Consider the following 22,335-nt stretch of genomic DNA (forward strand, 5'->3'; position numbering starts at 1 on the left):
ATTTGAATTGTAAGGTAAACTATCTACATGTGTAGTAATATAGATATTATTTTCAGGTGCGGGGGAGGAAAAGTGATCCTGGCACAGAATCACTATAACGTGTAAGTAGAGAGAGAAACGAGGATCCAAAGGTAGGAGCCCTCCCGTCCCCTGCACTCTTTTCAAAATCCATCAACTGATGGTTCAACAATGTAAAGAAAATTTCAGCTTAATCATTACATTATCTTTAAATTGCATGAATAATGAGAGAAATCACTTATATTTTTTAGTAAGAAAAAACCAAAGAGGTTTTAATTTGTAGTAAAACATAAGGTCACACTTAGATTTTGAACCGAAAGAGTGCCAAGATAGCTGTCAACAAAATGATAAGAAAATGGTGGTCGGTGTATACAATTAAGTAATGGCTTACGCGTTTCGGGAAGAATATCCCTTCTTTTTGAGCCAAGCAGGTTTTAACTGTGGAAAATAAATGAATAGAGAGTATTTCAGTCCTTTCAACTGCAATCCCGTTGAATTCACGTACATATAATCATTATTATCCAAGTATGTTAGGTTCTTACATAACATAGATAAATAGATACACAAAAGACAATCAAACATTTTGGTGTCAAGTCACAAAGATTATAAAGGCTGCTAATATAGTGTACCCTGCTCGTAGGAGCCGCCACCACGGTCAATGTGCATTGGGATATATGTCCCAAGAATGGAAAACTCAAATTTAAAGTGTGCTTATAAGACACATAGCATCTATATTTCCTAATAGGAATACCTTGAGTCTGAGGTGGATGAAAACTGTGTCATCCCTGAGACAGGTTGAAAGAGATGTGTTCCATATCTTCACACACCAAAGCTGTAATTCTGAGTGCGGAGCTCCTAAAATACAAAATGAGAAGTATGGCAATGACCCGTGTAGTCAAAGTACCTGTAATGTGATACATAATTAGCAGCTTGTGAGAAAAAACTTAATGGGTCTAGAAGCTAATCATGAGATATTACATAAAGTTATAGTAAATATGTAATCATGCCAAGGTATACGAGGTACATAGATAGAGTCAAAATGTACTTATACTCAAGATGGCTAAAAAATGACAAGAGGTGGCGGCTTACCTCCCAGGTCAGAGGAGCTGGAGGTCTGAAACAGGTATATCCTACGTCCTTAACGGATGTCCTGGAGTGCCAGGCACTGTAAGTGCAGAGAGAGATATGGTGTTCTGTGAAGGGGACAAATGGAGAAAATTACGAGTGAGCTGAGTTGCTACCAAGTGAGCTCTGAAGTTAGCGATGACTCTAGAATAATGCTCCCAACCCATTCGAGAGTGTTCAAAAGCTCCTGCTTACCTCTATGATGTGAATCAGTCGATCCACATTAGCGAGCAGAGAGGAGCTTGTCACTTCAATGTGAGTGTATCCAATGCCGCGCGGCTAGTGAGCAGAAAAGAGCAATCCTTCGCTCGCCCGGCGGTGGGTTTACACGTCTCCCTAGTAACCCTCTCCGTGTTCGGCAAGCCCTCTGTGGCTCGTTACACAGTGACTGACATAGTGAACGGACTACTTTAAGTCCTTCAAAGTGAATAGCCAAGCTAAGTGGTAGATATTTGGGCGTCATCTTAGAGTGTACATGATGCTGATTGTAGATGCAGCATCTGATGGCCAATGTGAGTCAACAATATCATCAGGCATCGATGAATGTTTTAAAAAAAGAGTGGCATGAGCCAATTATACTGACGGGCTGTGCAGTCGAGTAGAAAACATCGGCTAGAGACTGATGAGTAATCAGACTAAACAAGTTGAAATTGGATTATTAAGTGGCACGAACATGAGCAATGCACATCGGGCACAGTGGGGATCCCCACAGCAGGGTAACAACCATATTGTATGTTCACACAAAATACGATAATTGAAAAATGCAGAGTAATCATAGGTACACAGTTATAGGCAGTGGGCCGGTTAACAAATCCCGGACTGTTGATGACTTAACAATTGTTCCACTGTAAGAATTATTTTGTTACTTCAACTAAGTACCATGAGGGACCTAGTTCTATTTATAGGAGTTAGATTAACCCCCATTGTGGAAAAGGAAAGAAGGATGTGGATGGAGGATAAGAAAATGTCAACTAATAAGGGATCAGATAAAACACCTCAGAGAGAACTCCTCATTCAGACCATGTGGGTTTAGTGTATCAAGTTGGTGTATCCAGAACTTTTCCCTGCGGGAGAGAATAGGTTGATAGTTTCCCCCTCTATATGGTTTCTTGACTACCTCCAAAATCTGGAATTTAAACTGGGCTATTATATGTTGATGTTCAATGAAGTGTCTTGCCAGTGGGGACTTTGTATTCTTGCATCGGATGTTTGATTTGTGTTCAGTACGTCTTTCTTTCACTTTTCTTGTAGTCTGCCCCACATATAATTTACCACAAGGGCACTTAATTGCATAAATAGCCCCTGTTGACATGCTGGTAGCGTAATCGCGTAGTTTATACTTCTTGCCAGATTGAGGATGTTTTAACATTTTCACCTTTGATAACATTGTTGTAATGGGAACATCCCAAGCACGGAAATGTGCCTTTCTTTCTAGTCTGTAAAAACTGCTGTTTCTCTTTAGGCAGTTTTTCGGCTCTCACCAATTTGTCTCTCAAGTTTTGGCCTCTTTTGAAGGCCATCATTGGAGATTTTTGGGAATAATTTTGCAAGACAAGGGTCCTTTTGGAGAATTCCCCAGTGTTTTTTGATTAATCTCCCCACTTGAAAACTCTGGCGCGAGTACTTAGTAATGTAGAGTAATGGTACCTACCCGTGTTCCCACAGGTGTCCTGGGGAAAACAGTACCTCATGTGTGAGTGCACCTACCTGGGCACAAAGTAGAACGGCAAAACCACTGATAACTCTAAGTGTTTAGGTAGAGCAGATTTTGCAGGAATTTGCTCTTGTGGACAACCTACAAATTTGGCCCTGGGGTGTTGCAGCCACCTAGGAAAACAGGGAACCCCATACATTTCTGAAAAGAAGACACCCGTGGGAATCCACAGAGGTCTGACTTGAATCACCTTAGAAGCCCCTGCAAAGTCTGAAATTTCTGGAATAAAACACAATTTTCAGACATGCGCCACCTGGAAAGCACCGAAACACGCTGCCAACAACACATGTCCTACTTTCCTGCGTTCCCACAGGTGTCCCGACGAAAATGGTACCTCACATGTGTGGGTGCCTCTACCTGGACGCAAAGTGAAAAGGCTAAACCACTGCTATCCCCCAAATGGTTTGGTGAGACAACCTACAGTTTTGGGACTGTGGTGTTGCAGCTACCAAGGTAAACGGGGAATGCCATGCATTTCTGAAAAGACACCCATGGGAATCCACAGAGGTCTGACTTGTGCGAATCACCCTAGATTTTATCACCCACAAGCCCTGGCAAAGTCTGAAGTTTAGGAGAAAAAACCCTCAATTTTCAGTCATTTGTCACTGGGAAACCACCTAAACACGCCACCAACAACACTTGTGCTAATGTCCCAATGAAAGACAGACTTCGTATGCGTGGGTGTCCTCACCTGGGTGAAAATGGGTAAATTATCCATATGCAAGGTGCTCTCGGAATACAAGAATCACTGTGTAGTACCCACTACCACTCTGTTTTTCCTCGTCAAGCCCATTCACAGACACCTTTGCTCGCACGCAAACATAAAGTAGACAGTGCAACAGGACAGGCAGGGTTGGATTTGGCACATGAAACAAAGTTCATGTGAGCAGTACATCTGTGTCAAGGCAACAACCATTTTACTGGCCATTCATACACCTTTCGTGTCTGCAGTCAGTAGGCATCCATTTCAACAGTCTCACCACTACCAAATCACTAGCTCCACAGGAACCGAATCTGCACACTTACAGCAAGTGAACACCCACTCATATTGCAACCTGGTCTCCAGGCGACATCTTTAACACCAACTTCATGTACTTGCAAATCAACTTACTGCATTGAAATGTGATGTGACACCAACCGTATCTGCACACGCATAGAAAGTGGACATCCGCTCTTATGGCACCCTCATCTCCAGGACATGTCTGGCACACCATTTTCACATACTTGCATATCAACTCTGCCTGTATTCAACGGTCACGTGTCACCAAACATATCTGCACACTGATAGCAAGTGGACATCTGCTCACTTGGCTACCTGGCCTCATGGCGATGTCTATCACACCAACTTCAATTACGTGCATAGCAAGTATGCCAGCATTCACTAGTCATATTGAACCATCCATATCTGCAGACATACACACTAAATACACATCCACTAACATGCTAATAATTTTTACACTGATGGCAAAGTGCAGTCACAGAAATCGCATCTGCATGTACAACGCTGCTTTACCTCACTCACACACCAATCATATCCAAGTCATTCCAACAGAAGACATTTCAGTCACACAAAACATGAGCATTACTGAAGTACAACAAAATAATTGCATGGTGGTACGAGTTATACAAGACACTGCTGCCATATAGATGGTGTCCAGGTAGCATTTTCATGACACTTGGCCCTCAAGGGAGAGGGCCAAAGTGGTGTTTACAAATTTTGAAAGACATGCCTTGAGTGGAGGGAACCGGAATGGTGTTCCCATCTTGTCCAACACACCCCTCGAGTAGAGGGAGCGGGACTGGTGTTTCTTTCTAAAGCACGCCTCAAGTTGAGGGGGCTGGACTTCCATTGCTTGCCAAGGCACGTCTCAAGTTGAAGGCACCTGAATTGCGATCCTTTCCAAGCCACGCCTCAATTGGAGGGAGCATGACTAGCATTGCATGCCAAGACATGCCAAAGGGGAGTGAACCAGAATAGTGTTCCCTTCTTGTCCAAGGCACGCCTCTAGTGGAGGGAGCTGGACTGCCGTTTCTTTCTAAGGCAGGCCTCAAGTGGAGGGAGCTGCACTAGACTAGCATGCCTTGCCAAGGCACGCCAAAGGGGAGTGAACCAGAATGGTGTTCCCTTTTTGTCGAAGGTACGCCTCAAGTGGAGGGAGCTGGAGTGGCATTCCTTTGTAAGATGCGCCTTAAGTGGAGGGAACCGGAATGGCGGTCCCTTCTTGTCCAAGGGACACCTCGAGTGTAGGGAGCTGGAGTGGCATTCCTTTCTAAGATACACCTCAAGTTGGAAGGAACCTGACTGGCGTTTCTTTGCAAGTCACGCCTTGAGCAGAGGGAGCTAAACTGACCTTTCCTTCTAAGGCAGGCCTCAAGTGAAAGGTGCCAGAGTGGCGTGCCTTGCTAAGGCAGGCCTGAAGTGGAGGGAGCAGGACTAGCATTGCTTGCCAAGGCACGCCAAAGGGGAGGGAACCAGAATGGTGTTCCCTTCATGTTCAATGCACGCCTCAAGTGGAGGGAGCTGGACTGACGTTTCTTTGTAAAGCAGGCCTCCAGTGGAAGGAGCCGGAATCACATTCCTTTCCAAGGCACGCCTCTAGTGGATGGAGCTGGAGCGGCATTCCTTTCTACGATACGCCTCAAGTGGAGGGAAGCGGAATGGTGTTTCCTTCTTGTCTAAGGCATGCCTCGAGTGAAGGGAGCTGGAATTAAGTTTCTTTCGAAGGCATGCCTCAAGTGGAAGGAGCCTGAATCACGTTCCTTTGCAAGTCACGCCTCGAGCAGGGGGAGCCAGACTGACATTTCTTTCTAAGGCAGGCCTCAAGTGAAAGGTGCCGGAATTGCGTGCCTTTCCAAGGCAGGCCTGAAGTGGAGTGAGTCGGAATGGTGTTGCATTTTTATTGAAGGCCCGCCTCCAGTGCAGGGAGCAGTAGTGGAGTTCCTTTGTAAGGCATGGACAAATTGAGAGCCTATTGATCCCTTTCTAGGAACGATGGGCATTCCAGGAAACCACTTGATCTACCAATACTTTTCCTTTGTATGATACAAAAGAAAACAAGGTTGTCGGCAGAGGGCTGGCATGGAAAGCCACTGGAGACAGTACACCTGAGTATCCCTCCTCCTTCCTTGTTTTGTACACACCTTACATTTTCTATATGGTTGTGTCTTCATGGTTGTGACAGGAACATAATCAGCAAAGTGTAGTCCTTTCAATATGGCCGCATCATCTACTTCTGGAAAGGAGGGAGTTCGTACATGGACAATGGTCAGCGATTTTACAACTTTTTCAGAGTTCAAAAATTCCAGTTTGTTTTGTGGAGCAGCTGCAAGGTATACACATTGTATGTAGCTACATGCATAATGTGTACAACCAACTTCTTGTACCACATGCGAGACTTGGGTGCTGCAATTGGTCTGCTTTATCTACTCCACCCATGTACTTGTTGTAGTCCAGAATGCACTTGGGCTTCTGGACTTGCTGAGCCTGCCCGTGCACAGTGACAAGTGAAGTACTTTCATCATGAATAGTACTTAGCATGTGCACATCCCTTCTGTTGCAGAATTGTACTGCCAACAATTCATCACGCCGCAAAACCATACATACTACCTTTTCCAGCTTCTTACACACAAGTTGCCTTGGGAAGCCTTTGCGGTTACTAGGGATTGTACTGCATGCCAGTGTGCCCACATTGTACAATTCCTTGAAGAGTGGTATTCTGTGTAGAAATTGTCCATATACAAATGGTGACCCTTATGGAACAGTGGTGTAGCAAAATCCCAAACAATCTTTTCACTTATCCCTAAATGGGCTTGTCAGCCCAGAGTATTTATACTAGAGTCTTTTCCAGTGTAGATCTCATGTTGTAGGCATACCCAGTGGTACTTTCGCATATCATATATACCTTGATCCCATATCGTACTATCTTGCTTGTAATATACTGCTTGAACAGTAGCTGACCTTTGAACAATACCAATGATTTATCAATGGATATGTACTGGCTAGGAACATACTGTCATGATGCCTACCTCCAAGGAGCCAGGTCCGACCCAGCAACCCCAGAGGCAGGCATCATTTCCCCCAGGGGAGTGCCAGCGGGCCCAAGCTGGGGCCCTTTGGGCGCAGTCCTGGCGCCTTAGGCGCCAGGCTCATGTTGGACCACTGTCCTGGCGCCTTAGGCGCCAGGCTCATAAAGCTAGACATGTGTTCAAGTGTTTTAATGTGCACTTACCTGATGCAGACCATGCTGCCACATCCAGGCCCTCTTGAGGCCTGAATAGGAACTATTTTACCTGTGGGACTACTTTCCACGCGGGTGTGGTCGGGGAAGGATACATACCTGATCAGAGGAAGGATACACACTTGGAACTTCTTCCAAAGCTATTTAAACCACACCCGATCAGCAACTCACGCTTCGCGTTGTTCTGCTCCTCGCAGCTGAACGCTCACCGTGTCAGCTCCTGCATCTGGACTTCAGCCACGCCTGTCAGCATCCTGGGTCACCTGCAAAGGGAGACAATAGACCTACCAGCTAATCTGAACCACAGAGACATCACCGACGATCCTGAAAGGGAAGACATCATTTATAAAAGCATTTCGTTACGATCGCTGCAGCGCTGCATTTCACTCACCTTTCCTGAGTTCCTCCATCTTCAGCAACGATCATCCGGATACACAGCCACTTCCCAGAGCCTAGAGAAAAAGACAAGAATAAGAGGTGAGAGAAGGAAGGGAATAGGAAAAGCTCAGTTTCCTTCTAAGACTTACCTGTTGGGTCATTCCCATTTCATTTCGGGTCTTGCTGCTTCCAAGCATTTTCCGGACCCCGGCCCCTATGGGGAAAAAAGACAAAGACATTAGATGAGCGAATGCAAAAACATTACCTGAGCGCTCATCTAGGATTTACCAGATCTTTACTGGAACTGCACGTTTCACTTCGGGTCGGCGCCATATCTCCGGCATTCCGAACCCCGGCCCCTATGGGGAAAAGACATCAACATTAGCGCTTTGTTGCAAGAAGTCTCCAAAGGAATCTTCATTCATCACCTGAAAAAAGACAATGAACATTATTATTTAAAGCTTGAACTTTTGAACTTGCAACAGAACTTTTACAGCGCCTTACCAGTATAATCAAGCTTACCTGAACTCCCATCCAACCTCAATCCAGTGAAGTAACTGGGTTCAACGCGCCCCTGCATCAGAAGCAGGATGGAGAGCTCGTCCTTTCAGACCCTAAGGTGAGACTTCACGGGGAATCGTGGAAGGGTATCGTGGAGGGTTGGAAGAGAGTGGGAGGCTTGAGCATAACTCAGTCAGTAGGTAATACTCCCTTTTCACGCACAGGGGTATATTCCTACGAGCCGGAGAAGCCAGAGTAGAGGGCCCTTCCTGTCCATCTTCAGAGTCCTGCGCTTCACCATTGAGGAAGCATCAGCACTCGAAGCCAGACCTGCGCCTCCGTGGGAACCAGGTGAGCGTTACACATACACCTCTGAAAATCGCTGTGTAAAGTGCTTCAGAAATGGCTGAATTTTGAATAGCCTTCCACAATTTGGGTCAGTTGTGGGTAATGCTGCCGGGTTGTCATTGAAATGCAACATATGTTGCAGTGCTTGGAAACAATTTGTACTCATTATTGCTGGAAAAAAAAGGGGTTGTAAATACTGCTTCAGTAGATCAGAATATTGAGATTGACGTCTTCAGCGATATTCCCATGAGCAGAGTGAGAACCCAAAATGTTGTCATCTCAACATTGGTAGTTGAAACCCAAGATTGTGATCTGGAATGGGGTTTCAGAGTGGGACCCCGTGACCCCAAGAACTGTTCAGCGTACAAATTGGTTTGCTCAACCACATCTGAAATGAACCCATCATCTACAAAAAAGGTTGAGACGGTCAAAGGGCTGAAAATATCTGTATTCTCTGTGCACCCTGATATTCCAATCAAAGGTGGCACAACATGCTGAGCCATTGCTGGAGCTACCCAGTCTGACTCATCAGCCATGTCATGATCTGCAACATCCTGGATATTGTCTCAACCTTGCAGGTAACCTATGTGTGGAAAGTGTCAGAAGAGGTGCATGTACTACTTCATTCTCTTCCTCATCAGATGAGGAGGTGGAACCAGCCCCAATCGAAAGCTCACTTCCCGAATCAACTCCATGCTCCCCCTCAGAAGCAGATTCTGTTTGATTCCACATCCGGTTCTGTGCCTTGCTCCAAGTCAGACTGCATCAGTAAGGCCAAATCCTCCTCACTAGACATCTGACAAGAAGCCATGGCTACTGTCGCGATGTAAGCCTTTACTGCCCAAAAAACAGATAAAGACTGAAACAATAAGTATCTTTGCTTCTCAAAGTATGGAAACTAGTAGAGTAAGTGGCTTTGAATGCTATACACCAAGACCACACAATTACACCAAAATGTTCAGAATCTACTCTCAAACTGTAGCAGCCCTCTGCAATGTGATGTACTCTCAGCACGCTAAATAAAAAGGAGTACTAATTTGCCAACACTCACATGAAATGCAAAGGAACAGCTCACTTACAAGTGGTTAGACTGGTACAACACACCCGCACCTACAACAAAGAGAAGAAAAAATCTACGCAAGATGTCATCTTCACCTACATTACACAAATACAAGTGTGGGAAAGAGGATGGAACCCTCACTACCAATTCAAAGACAGCCACTGTGTGTTTAACTCTCCACTCCTCATGGGGTGCAGGTAGATGGGAAATGCAGGTGAGAAGCAATATTGTAATGTATTTGTAATTGGGTGAGGTCAAAAGGCATAGGCGCTCTGGACGCAGACAGTGTAGATGAGGAACGTTCATGGCAGGTCCTTCAAGACAATTGCTGGCACACTTTCCACGAAACCCCCTGCTCATTCACATAGGGTCGTGTGTGAAGGGCGAAGGTCACAAGGACCAAATGACTGCAAGGGCCAGCAAGTGGAATTAAGCTGCTAGATGTGGTGATGCTTTGAAAAGAAATTGCTGCACTGACATATTGAATACATTGACATTCCATCAAAAGAAAGTTCTATGCAGTTGCTAGGGAGTCTCACTGTCAACAGATTTAGTCACCACTTTATTTTCATGTCACTCGACCCAGTAACTCCATCAATTATTGGGATCCCCCCCAAACATATAATGTCTGTGCAAAGTTCATTATGTCCTCAATGAAAATGTCCATGCCTCTCTTAGAAGAGGGGCTTGGTGAAACATCATTTCACCTTTGATGAAGCCATGGTGAATTGTCTGAATTCTGTCATTGTCTTTGGTCATTCTAGCCAGCTCGCCATTAAGTTTCCTCACCAAGGAGTTGATGGCCTTTTCCTTCCCAGGAGTTCTCCAATCCCTCCTTGGAATCATTGGTGACCAAGCCACCACAGTGTTTCATAACCTTAATGAAATCCTCTCCAGTTCAGCCATTAGTAGCTCCCGTACCCCTCTCTTTCCCATAGAAGCCATATAATTTCCTCCCAGATGCACCACTATCAAAAAAGGAGGCAGAACATCTTTTTGTCTGGGCATCACAGATTACTCCTCTGAGCTGGTGAAGGCGCAATGCCCCGACACCAAACCAGTGCAATGACATACCATCCCTCTGAGACCTAGATGTGCTTGGGCCTGTGAAATGTGCTGCAGCCCTTCAGATGAGAGTGACGACAATCCACACAACCCTCTTCCTCACTAGGAAATGGAAACATAAAAAACTAACATGAATATGGCCAGATTTACAATTTATCCATTAGCACAGCAAGTGCTTTAACACGTGTCTTGCAACAACCCAGACACACACCTCTCCCAATCTTGCATTCACTTCACATGTGAGGGAACAGTAGGTCATTACATAATTGGCAAATACTTTTCTGGGAAAGAGGTGAAGGACACAGTATTCCACCTTGTGCCAATGGCACAATTGTGCTGGCACAATTGTGATCAATGAAGGAGGTTTCTGTTCCTGTGGCCCTCTGTTTGTACTGCACGGTGGTAAAGAGAGTTGCACATACTGCATCATGATACCGAGGTATTGGGGAAGGTAAATGAGAGTGAGATTCAGCCAGAAAGAAAGACTAAGGCTCAGTGAAGTCTCCATGCCTAGCACTGCGTAGGACACTGTACAATACGCATAATCTCCCAGAACCCACCGACTTGCCTTCTTTGCACCACACACAACACTCCTTACCACCATACACTTCACACAGTGCCCCAAGATCTTACACACCACCTCCAACAGCAGATCACACCAGTCCAGCCTGCCTCCTACCCTTCCACTACAGCCCAAGCACAACCAATGGTGTGGTTCAATATTTTGCACACATTTTGTCAGGGTGCCTATTCTGACATAGGAAATGAGCTCCATAGCAAGTGTGTATTGTATGCTCTGCCGATATAGGCACTGTGACAGAATGTGTGCCAATCATCACAAATTGGTAGTTTTGGACAGTTTCATTGTTAGAGCTTTGGCCAAAGATCCAGGACAGCTGGGGAGGCTCTCCCTGGCCTTGGCCGCCTGTCTCCCATGTCAGTCAACCATACCCCAGTTCAGTAGCAGTCCCAGGGAGTCCCAGCCGGGTCCCTATCCCTCCCCAGAGGGAGAAGCTGTAACGCTGCTGCACTTGGGGACGGTTGACCAACAAGGGAAATAGATGCAAAAGTCTGGGCCCATCACCCCTGACTGTCCTGGCCCTCTGGGTGGCCTGCGTTACAGCCTTTGCCTCAGCGAAAGGATGGGGACCCTGCTGGGGCTCGCTGGGACAGCTGCTGGACTTGGGGATGGTCAACCACCATGGGCGAGGGGCACCCAAGACCAGGGACATCACGCACAACTGTCCTGGACCGCTGGGTGGCATGTGTTACAGCTTTGTCCCCTGGGAAAGGATGGGGACCCTGTCAGGACTGCCTGAGACTGCAGCTGAACTTGGGGATGGTCAACCAACAAGGGAAACGGGCACCCAAGGTCAGGGCCATCACCCTCCACCATCCTAGAGCTCTGGCAGGCCTGTGTTGCAGGTTTTCCCTCCAGGGAGGGACGGGGACCCTGCCAGGACTCCCTGAGACCGCAGCTGAACTTGGGGATGGTCGAGCAACAAGGAAGACGGGCGCCCAAGGCCAGGGCCATCATCCTCCCCCTTCCTAGAGCTCTGGCTGGGCTGCGTTACAGCTTTCCCCTCCAGGAAAGAACGTGGAACCTGCCGGGGCCCTGGGGCCACCGCTGGACTTGGGGACATTCGACCGCATGGGAGATGGGAGCCCAAGGCCAGGGACATCACCCCCAACTGTCCTGGACCTCTGGGTGTGCTGTTACAGCTTTTCCCACCAGAGAGGAATGGGGACCTTGCCCGGACTCCCTGAGACTGCAGCCGAACTTGGGAATGGATAACCAACAAGGTAGACAGGAGCCCAAGGCCAGGGCCATCATCCTCCCCCATCCTAGAGCTCTGGCTGGGCTGCGTTACAGTTTTCCCCTCCAGGAAGGAATGGGGACCCTGCTGGTGCCATGGGAACCCCTGCTGGACTTGGGGATATTCGACCCACATGGGAGATGGGTGCCCAAGGCCAGGGACATCACCCCCAACTGTCCTGGACCTCTGAGTGGCCTGCATTACAGATTTGTCCTCTGTGGAGAGATGGGGACTGGTGCTCCCTAGAACTGCCGCTGGACTTTGGGACGATCGACCCACATGGGAAACAGACACCCAAGGCTGGGCCTATCACCCCGACTTTCCTGGCCCTCTGGGTGGCCTGCATTACAGCTTTTCCCTCCTGGAAAGGATGGGGAGCCTGCCGGGGCTAACTGGAATGGCTGCTCAACTTGGGGGTGGTCGACCAACATGGGAGACAGGCACCAAAGGCCGGGGACATTACCTCCAACCATCCTGGAGTTCTATCAGGCCTGCGTTACATGTTTTCCTTCCAGGGAGGGATGAGGTCCCTGGGACCGCCACTGCACATGGGGACTGTCGTCCAACAAGGAAAACAGGCATCCAAGGCTATCACCCCGACCATCCTGAAGCTCTGGCTCTCCCCTCCAACCCCCTTGTTCCCCAGAAGGAATGAAGACCCTGCCGGGGCTCCCTGGGACTGCCGCTTTACTTGGGGACGGTCAACCCACATGGGAGACATGCGTCCAAGGTCAGGGACATCATCCCGATTAACCTGGACATCTGGGTGGCCTGCGTTAAGCTTTGCCCCCTGGGAAAGGATGGGGACCCTGCCAGGGCTCACTGGGACGGCCGCTGGACTTGGGGATGGTCGACCAACATGGAAGATAGACACCAAAGGCCGGGGACATCACCCTCAACTATCCTGAAATTTTGGCTGGCCTGCGTTACAGGTTTCCCTCCAGGGAGGAATGGGCACCCAGCTGGGGTTCCCTGGGAGCGCCACTGCACTTGGGGATTGTCGTCCAACAAGGGAAACAGGTGTCCAAGGGTGGGATCATACTCCCGACCTTACTGAAGCTCTTGCTAGGCTCCATTATAGCTCTACACTTGGAGAAGGGATGGGGACCCTGCCGGGGCTCCCTAGGACCGCTGCTGACGTTTGGGGTGGTCGACCAACAAAGGTGACGGGCGCTCAAGACCAAGCACATCAGCCCGATCATGCTAGACTTCTGGCTGGGCGGCGTTACAGCTTTCCCCTCCAGGAAAGAATGGGGACCCCGCCGGTGCTTCCTGGGACCGCCACTGGACTTGGGGATGGTCAACCCACATGGGAGATGGGTGTCCAAGGCCAGGAACCTCAACCCCAACTGTCGTGGACCTCTGGGTGGCCTGCGTTACAGCTTTACCCCTTGGGAAAGGATGTAGACCCTATAGGGGCTCACTGGGACCACCACTGAACTTGGAGATGGTCCACCAACATGAGAAACAAGCCCCAAAGGCAGTGGACATCACCACCCGACTATCCTGGAGTTCTGGCAGCCCTGCGTTATAGGTTCTCCTTCCAAAGAGGGATGGGGACCCTGCCGTGGCTCTATGGGACCACCACTGAACTTGGGGATGGTCGACCAACTTGGCAGACAGGCGCACAGCCTGGGGCCATCACCCCCAACCATCCTGAACCTCTGGCTAGGCTGCATTATAGCTCTTCACTCAGAGAAGGGGGCCTCCCTGTGACCGCTGCTGAACTTGGGGGCCATCGACCAGCAAGGGAGACCGGGGCCATCACCCCTGACCATCCTACAGTTCTGGCTGAGCTGCATTACAGCTTTCCCCTCCAGGAATGAATGGGAACCCTGCCGTGGCTCCCTAGGACCACCGCTGAACTTGGGATGGTCGATCAACAAGGGACACAAGCTCACAAGCCCCGGGGCCATCACCCCCGACCTTCCTGAGGCTCTGGCTGGGCTGCATTACAGCTCTCCCCTCCACTTCCCAACCCCCTCCCCCGGAAGGAATGGCAAACCTGCCGGGGCTCCCTGGGACCACCGCTATACTTTGGGATGGTCGACCCACATGGGAGACAGGCCCTAAGGCCAGGGACATCCCCCCTGACTTTCCTGGACCTCTGGGTGGCCTGCATTACAGCTTTGACCCCTAGAAAAGGATTGGGACCACTGCTGGACTTCGAGATGGTCGACACAAATGGTGAACATTCTAATAAAAGGAAAGAGCTCCATACCAAGTGTGCATTGCATGCTCAGAAGAAATGAACATCTGCATTGCTAGCACAAACACGTTTCAGAAAGTGGTTGTCATCATGTTTACTAACGTTTTTTTCATTCAAAGCATCCAACATCCTCTATTCAGGGCACACCCATCATTCAACACATTACCTTCGCACCACCATTCCCACCCATACCACTGACACTCCGGCCACAGTCCCACCCACCACACTTACAATCCAACCCCCCAATTACAATGCATAATAACAAAAGCACATTTCATACTACTCACATAAGCCAGCAAAAGCTTCGACCAGCCGCAACCGCAAAGGAAACAATAACAAATTATCGTGTGTACTCTAACAAATAACAAATCCGACCGTGGAAGTGCTGCTTAGCTGCGTGGGATCTCTGGCTGCCTGGATGCATGTGGCCATTTTTGCCTTATTGTTATTTTGCATTTATATCGAAGTATATACCATTGGTATGGTCTGAATGTGCTGGTAGATTGAACGCCCTTGGGAACCGAAGTTCAGATCAGTAGAGAGAGTAGAGAGAGCCAAAAGGTGCGTGTGAGCACCGGGTATGGGTAAAGCTCGTGCGGTATCCGTGTAATAGCTGCTTTTTAGTGGTAGGTGTGGTGGTTGAGAGATCAGGAGTATGTGTTAGTTCTGGCAGGATTTATCCAGACCGGATGTGGCTGCGTTAGGCCTGAGGAGAACGCCTGGCTGGGGGGTGTGTATCCAGCAGTGATTACTTAGAATGATGTGGAGTGAGCGGCGGATGTTTGTATGAGAACAGTTATACCGAATGGTGTCATAGTATCTCTGTGTTCTAGTTGAGTGGTGATGTAAGGAGAGAGTAAGCGTGGTGGTGTGATTTGAACATTTTTCAAATGTTCTCTGCATTCCAAACCATACTATATACGTCACGCAATTCTATACACTCCAGTCCGTTTCATGCACTCCTATCCACTCCATGCATCCCAGTCTGCTCCATACACTTCGGTCCACTCCACGCATTCATGCATTCCGGCTTGTCCCGCGTGTTCGAGTCTGCTCTGCGTGCTCCAGTCCATCATGCACTCTTGTCTGCCCCACGCATGCACTCTTGTCTGCCCCACGCATGCACTCTTGTCTGCCCCAAGCATGCATTCTTGTCTGTCCCCACGCATGCATTCTTGTCTGTCCCACGCATGCACACCTGTCTGCCCCACGCATGCACTCCTGTCTGCCCCACGCATGTGCTTCTGTCTGCCCCATGCTCTACGCATTCGGCAGCTCTACGTATTCATCCATTCTACGCACTCATCAGTATTAGATGCACGCTCGTCCGTTCTACACACCCAGCCGCTCTACAAACTCATCCACTCAACATTTTCATCCATTCTATACACTCATCCGATCTACATGTTAATTCGATTTCCACACTCATTCGAACTATATAGGTATCTGTTCTCCCACTCCTTTATTCTTCCACTCAGCGCATTAATTTGTTCTACCTGTTTCATCCATTCAACTAATTCATCCACGCCATTCACTTCGTTCACTCCGCATGCATTCTGTCCATTTCAGGAGTTTAAATCTCTTTACTGTTTCTGTATGATTTACTCATATTAACCATTTCACTGTTTTGATCTACTTTATTCGTTTAATTCTGTTTGTCCTTCTAGTTTATATTAGGGGTTGTTAGCTGTCAGTTTCTCGCATCAGGTGGTTTGATGGATTTGGTGTCATTGAGTTGCTGTTGGTCTGTTTGGGTTAGTTTGGTATGGGTAGGTTTTAGGGGAAAAGCCGGGTTTTCAGCAGTTTGCAGAAAGACGTTAAATCCTCAGTTAGGCGGATTTGGGGTGGTAGTGAGTTCCATAGCGTAGGGGCCAAGGCTGAGAATGATGATGCGCCTAACCTGATTGAGTTTGTCTTCGGTATGACTAGGAGGCCGATCTTAGGGTGCATGGGGGGTGGTAGGGTTTAAGCTTGTCTTGAAGATATTGAGGCCTGGTTTTATGCAGTGCTCGATGGGAGATGCACAAGGTTTTGAAAGTCACCCTTCGGGCTACTGGAAGCCAGTGCAGCGTTTTAAGGGCTGTGGAGATGTGGTCTCTTGGGCCAAGCGCAAGAAGCAATTTGGCTGCTGCATTTTGTGCCCTTTGGAGTTTATTCAGTTGGTACGTGTGGACTCCGAGGTATAGGGGGTTTGCGTAGTCCAGTCTTGATATAACGATTGATTGGACCGCAGAGAGTCTGTTGGGAAAGGAGAGATATGGAAAGATGCGCCTAAGGGTTTTAAGGTGGTAGTGGCAGGACTTTGAGACGTTGTTGACTTGGCGCGAGAGTGTTAGGTCAGAGTCGAGGGTGCATCCAAGATTTTTCACTGAGTTGGAGGGGGTCGGTGAGTTGCCCATGGCGAATGGCCAGGGTAGTGGGTGTGGAAGAAGTTCAGGGTTGCCACATACCATGATTTCCGTTTTGGAGGGGTTTAACAGGAGGTGGCTTTGGGTCATCCAGAGTTCTATGTCAAGGAGGCAGGAGGCCAGGTCAGGTCGGGAGTTGGGTTTTGAGTTCAGGAGTTTTAGAATTAGCTGAGTGTCGTTGGCGTAGTTGTAGCACAGGATGTTGTGCGAACGAATTATTGGTGGGAGGGTGATCAAGTAGAGATTGAACAGGAGGGCGGATAGGCATGCTCCTTGTGGGACTCCCGTGTCGACTGGTCGCGCTTGGGAGGTATAGGTGGAGAGTATCGTTATTTGGTACCGATCTTTGAGGAATTAAGCTATCCATTTAAGAGCGGTTCCACAAATTCCTAGGGAGTGGAGGCGGTCTAGGAGGATTGAGTGATTGATTGTGTCAAAGGCAGCGGATAGGTTAAGAAGGATTAGTGCCGCGCATCCCGCGGAGTCTGCCGTCATTTTAAGGTCATCCCAAATTGAAGTTAGGGTGGTTTCAGTTCCGTGACGGGCTCTGAAACCTGATTGAGCGTGGTCTAGGAGATTGTTGGCTTTGACAAAGGCATTTAGTTGGGAGTAGGCGGTTCGGTCAATGAGTTTGGCAAGGAATCTTGCGTTTGAGATGGGGCGGTAGTTTTTGGGCTCGAGAGGGTCAAACAAAGGTTTTTTAATTAGAGGTTTGACATGAACCGTTTTGAATGTGTCGGGAAAGATACCAGAGGAAAGGGAGACATTTATGATGGATCTATGAATACAACACGGCACCAACCTAGCTCGAGCACAAAGCAGTTCATACGGGCAATCACTCTACCCAAAAAACAGAGTGTGACAGCTAGCTCTGCGGTATTTAAGAAGTATATGAAGTTCTCACAAACAAAAAAGGATAATCTACGTGAAAATGATCAATCCATCCCTGTTCATGAGCCTTTGGAGGATTTTGTTTTGGCTGTCACTGAACAGCAAAAGGTGAGCAATACGCTCAGAATTCCAAATCAAATACCAGAGAGCTCAAGCTCTAATGCGTCATGTACATTTAGGTCTCTGCCGCCAAGTCAAGATTGCTCGACTCTTGAGTAGAGACGAATGGAGATTCATTCTACCTATAGGATTTATCCCGACAGAACTAGTGTTCATAGTATATTTGGAGATATTCCACGTCTTGAGGACATGACCTCAGATCTTCATCAAGTTGAATTTGTGGATGAGACCGACTTATCGATTGTAAGATTGTGGATCCAATCAGGAGTTGTCCAGAATGCCATCTGGAAAGTAAAGATGGATCTTTTTGCTTTTGGATTTGTTCAGGATCCCTCTACCTTGAATGAATGTCTCTAGACAAAGGGAAAAACGAGTTCCGGCAATGACAATGATGTCACCCTTTAAAATTACATGATCAGACATGCAACAACATATAACGCAATGTAAAAGTACTAGACCTAAGAACTCAAATCCATCCCGTAATCGGTGTAATTTGCAGGCATAACAACTCACGCAAAAATATACACATTGTGTTCGCTTGTCAAGCTGGAACACGCGTGGATTTGTTCACTTGATGGATGGTTCTAGCAATCTCCTAAACACCTTTGACATAATAGCCTTCCAAGAAACATGGCTCTCGGAAACTCTGTTATGGGAGGATCATCAGGTCATCTTACACCCTGCTTAAAAACCGGCAAAGGAAGGCCAACCTCATGCCTCCTGGTTGCAATCAAGATCAGCTTGGGTTTGACGATTCAATCATGGGCTGCTTCAAGTGAATTTACGCAATTAGTTGAAATAGAATTGGCAAGCAGAGTGATAGCACTTATCAATGTTTGTAGGAACCCTGCAGGAATCACCACCAACACATTCTTTGACGATCTTGAAATGATTTTAGATCTCATCATCCAAACTCCTCCCATTACTCATACCATCTTAGCGTGAGATTTGAATCTTCATTGTTTGTCAGAACACGCCTCAATTGAAAACTTAGCACAACGGAAGCCCTCATGAGGGAGAGACAATTGATAATGAGCAATGGAGCGCTGCCTGACAATTTACCTCCGCAGAGCACCTGGCGCAGGGGTCTCCAACAGGGCATTATTGATTAAATCTACAGCGATGGAGATCTATTTGCCAATGCGACCAGATTTGAAGTCGTGCAGCAAACACATAGTGACCATGACATGTTAAGTTTTAGCGGGTCCTGGCAGTTCTCGCCACCTCACTCTTCCATGACTAAATGCAAGGGACAAGTTACACTGAATGGTGGAAGAAACCGTTTCCGATGGTCTGACTTAACCTTGCAACATGTAAATGAGTGCAACATCCAAAGTCAATGTTTCTCTGACTAACACCAATTACATGGGTGAGCACTACATAGCTGCCATATATTTATTTAGACTTCATTCATCTACAATAACTAGAGCAAATTATAAAAACAAACATCTCTTCAATCCAGAATTGAAGGATAAAAAAATGGTTTCACTAAGACAAGACACTTGCTTCTCTTCTCTCGCCGAGTAAAAGATCGGCCACACTGAGAACTATAAAATCCAAATACAAAAATTGAATAAGGGCCCGGAGATCCCTGTTATTACAAAGAGATGGAGAGGCCATGCTGGAGGCAATCACTTCTAAGAACTATGCCCAAATATGGTCCTTACTTAATCGAGCTAATCATGTGCTGCAGACTCCTGTTCAGATCAATGGTGTCTCGGAACAACAATGGGTGAATCATTTTACCACCCTATATGCTCACTCTAGTTCTTCCTCTACTGGACACACTAAAATAACATCTAATAATTTACAACTTCAAGTGTCTGAGGAAGTATTCTGTACTATATCCAGAAATCTAGTGGGTCGAGAGCCCCGGGCCCTGATGGCTTGAACAATGCCATGTTCAAGGACCATCCAAAAGCCTAGGCTGCTATTCTCTACAACATCTCCGCTAACGTTCTGGAGACAAATTCTCTTCCAAAATCATGGCTGAAATCCATAATTGTGCCAATTTTTAAGAACGGGGTCCGCCAATCTCTGACCAACTACAGGCCTATTGCCCTACTCGATGTGCCCGGCAAAATGTTTGCCTGGTTCATCTTGAGGGACTTTAATGACTGGACAATAAGGTCCCGGAGCTGTGACCCTTTTCAGACAGGTTTTGTGGCCGGGTTGGGCACAGCAATCAATCTTATGACCATTACTGCTATAAAAACACATTCCTTTGCCCAAAAACAATCACTTTATCTGGCTTTTGTAGACTTTCGTTCTGCATTTGACTCCGTCTCTAGAGAACTGCTGTTGGCCAAATTCTGCAAAGCAGAAGGCCCTTCGTCCATCAGCTCACTTATTGAATCCCTACACACCAATACCTCTATACAGACACGATTGGTATTGGAGGGAGTTCTATCTGCCCCCATTGCTACATACAGAGTACTGAAGCAGGGCTGCATTCTTGCTTCAGCCCTCTTCAATTTCTTTATATCAGACCTGAAGGAGACATTTTCAAACATCATAACAGATGCACCAAAGATAGGAACACAATCCAACTACTTGGTGCTATTATCAAAAACCCCTTAAGGTCTCCAGAGATTACTAGATGCGCTGGCCACCTATGCAGAGCAAAATCAGTTATTAAGTAACCTAGATAAAACCAAGGTCATGCACTGTGGCAAAACACGGGAGCAAATCTCTCAGTTGGACCTTACATGATACAAAATTTGAATTGGCCCACTATTATTCGGGTATAAATATAAATGATCAAAATCATGACATTCATACCTAGCTGATATTGAGAGCAAGTTGTGCCCAGCTATTTCTGAGGCTAGAGTTAAAAACGCCAAATCCGGAAAATTCTCTTGTGTGCCTGTCTTAACTTACTTTAACCAAAGGGTGATACCAATGATGTTATATGGTGCAGAAACTAAAAGGGTTTTCCTAGAAATCTTTTGGCAGAAAATCAAAGGGAAGTTCTGGTGGCGTGTGTTGAATCTCCCACAATGTTTACCAGTGGCCATGATAAGATTTGAATTGGGACTGATCTCTCTCTATGGCACTTATGCATGGAATCTATGTGCCTTATATAGAAAATACATTTTAGCTCCCAAGTCAGACATGGTATTAAGCATATTAGCCACGTATGTGTTTACATCAAACCATAAGTTTATAACTACGTGGAAGACGGCCATTGTAAACATACTGGCGGCAGCTGACATATCATTGGAACTCTTGTTGGGCAATCCAACATGCGCAAAGCAAAAATGTTTCCAATTTGAATGGATTAAAACACGAGAAGTATGCCAGGCTTATATTGATTTCAGGAACAATCCCTTTAACAATATAAAATATTGTACATGTAGCCTTACTTAGCGAAATGTCCTTCCCCTTTGCACAGAACTGCTTTCATGCGTTTAAGGTTCAATCTGTGGCCGAGCTATGATGTTTTAGCGAGACAGAGAATCATTGGCAAAAGTGAAAATGTATGTTGATTCTGCAAAACTGTGAATCAGATAGTCTTTGCAACACTTGCCTACTGAATGTTCAGTGCTCTGTGAGAAATGTTCTTTTTATTTGAAAAAGTATTTTAAACACTTTAAAATTGTTAACCCAGAAATTGTTTAGCACCTCATTTTTTGAACTAATCATACCTCTGTTAGAACTCCTGCTGTTAGCTTATTTTTATTTTTTGTATTGACAGTTTTTACAAAAGAAGACCTTTCCTCGTGAATTTTATTTTGTTTCTTTTAGGTTGGCATACGAGGGTTAAATCCTTTGCTGTTGGCATTTCTAGGGGAGCTTATTTGAAGCGTTGAAGTTAAACTGGTGCAAATTGAGTCCTGTTGAACTTGCTGCCCAACTTGGTTTTTGATTATTGAGCAATATTATAAAATTATTATTCTTCTCCTCAAATAATTGTTGGTTAGGCCGCCCAAGTGATTCAACCGACTTGCAAATATGAATATCTTGTTTTATGTCAATTGGAAAGTTTTTGTGTTGGCTTCAAGTTTCCTTATGTTTTACTTTCTGTTAAATGTTTTATCTTTTATACTAATAAATTGAAAGGTTGATTGCACTCAGCCAAATCAATTAGAAAAATGCATCCAAACTTTCAGGCTGCTGTCTGGCAACCTTTCCCTTCCTTGGGCCAGATACATGGGACATAGCAGTCATCTGTCACCAAGGAAGGGTAAACTGCAAACTGATACGAAATGCGAATAAGGCGAATGGGCGTATGGAAACCCCCACCACAAAGAAAACATTGTCCAGATGGCCTAGTGCCAAATTGCCCTCCCAGGGGAACAGCACTGTTATGCTGGTATGAGGGGCAATTCATGGCCTGACCCTGGAAGTGTGTCCCAGCCCACCACAATGACTCCCCCGAACGCTCACTCCCACCCCCAATAATCCTGCCCCAGTCCCACCCACCCCACTAACATTCTGCCC

The sequence above is a fragment of the Ambystoma mexicanum genome, chromosome 9 (assembly GCF_040938575.1).
Source record: "Ambystoma mexicanum isolate Mex_15411 chromosome 9, UKY_AmexF1_1, whole genome shotgun sequence".
NCBI classification, from domain to species: domain Eukaryota; kingdom Metazoa; phylum Chordata; class Amphibia; order Caudata; family Ambystomatidae; genus Ambystoma; species Ambystoma mexicanum.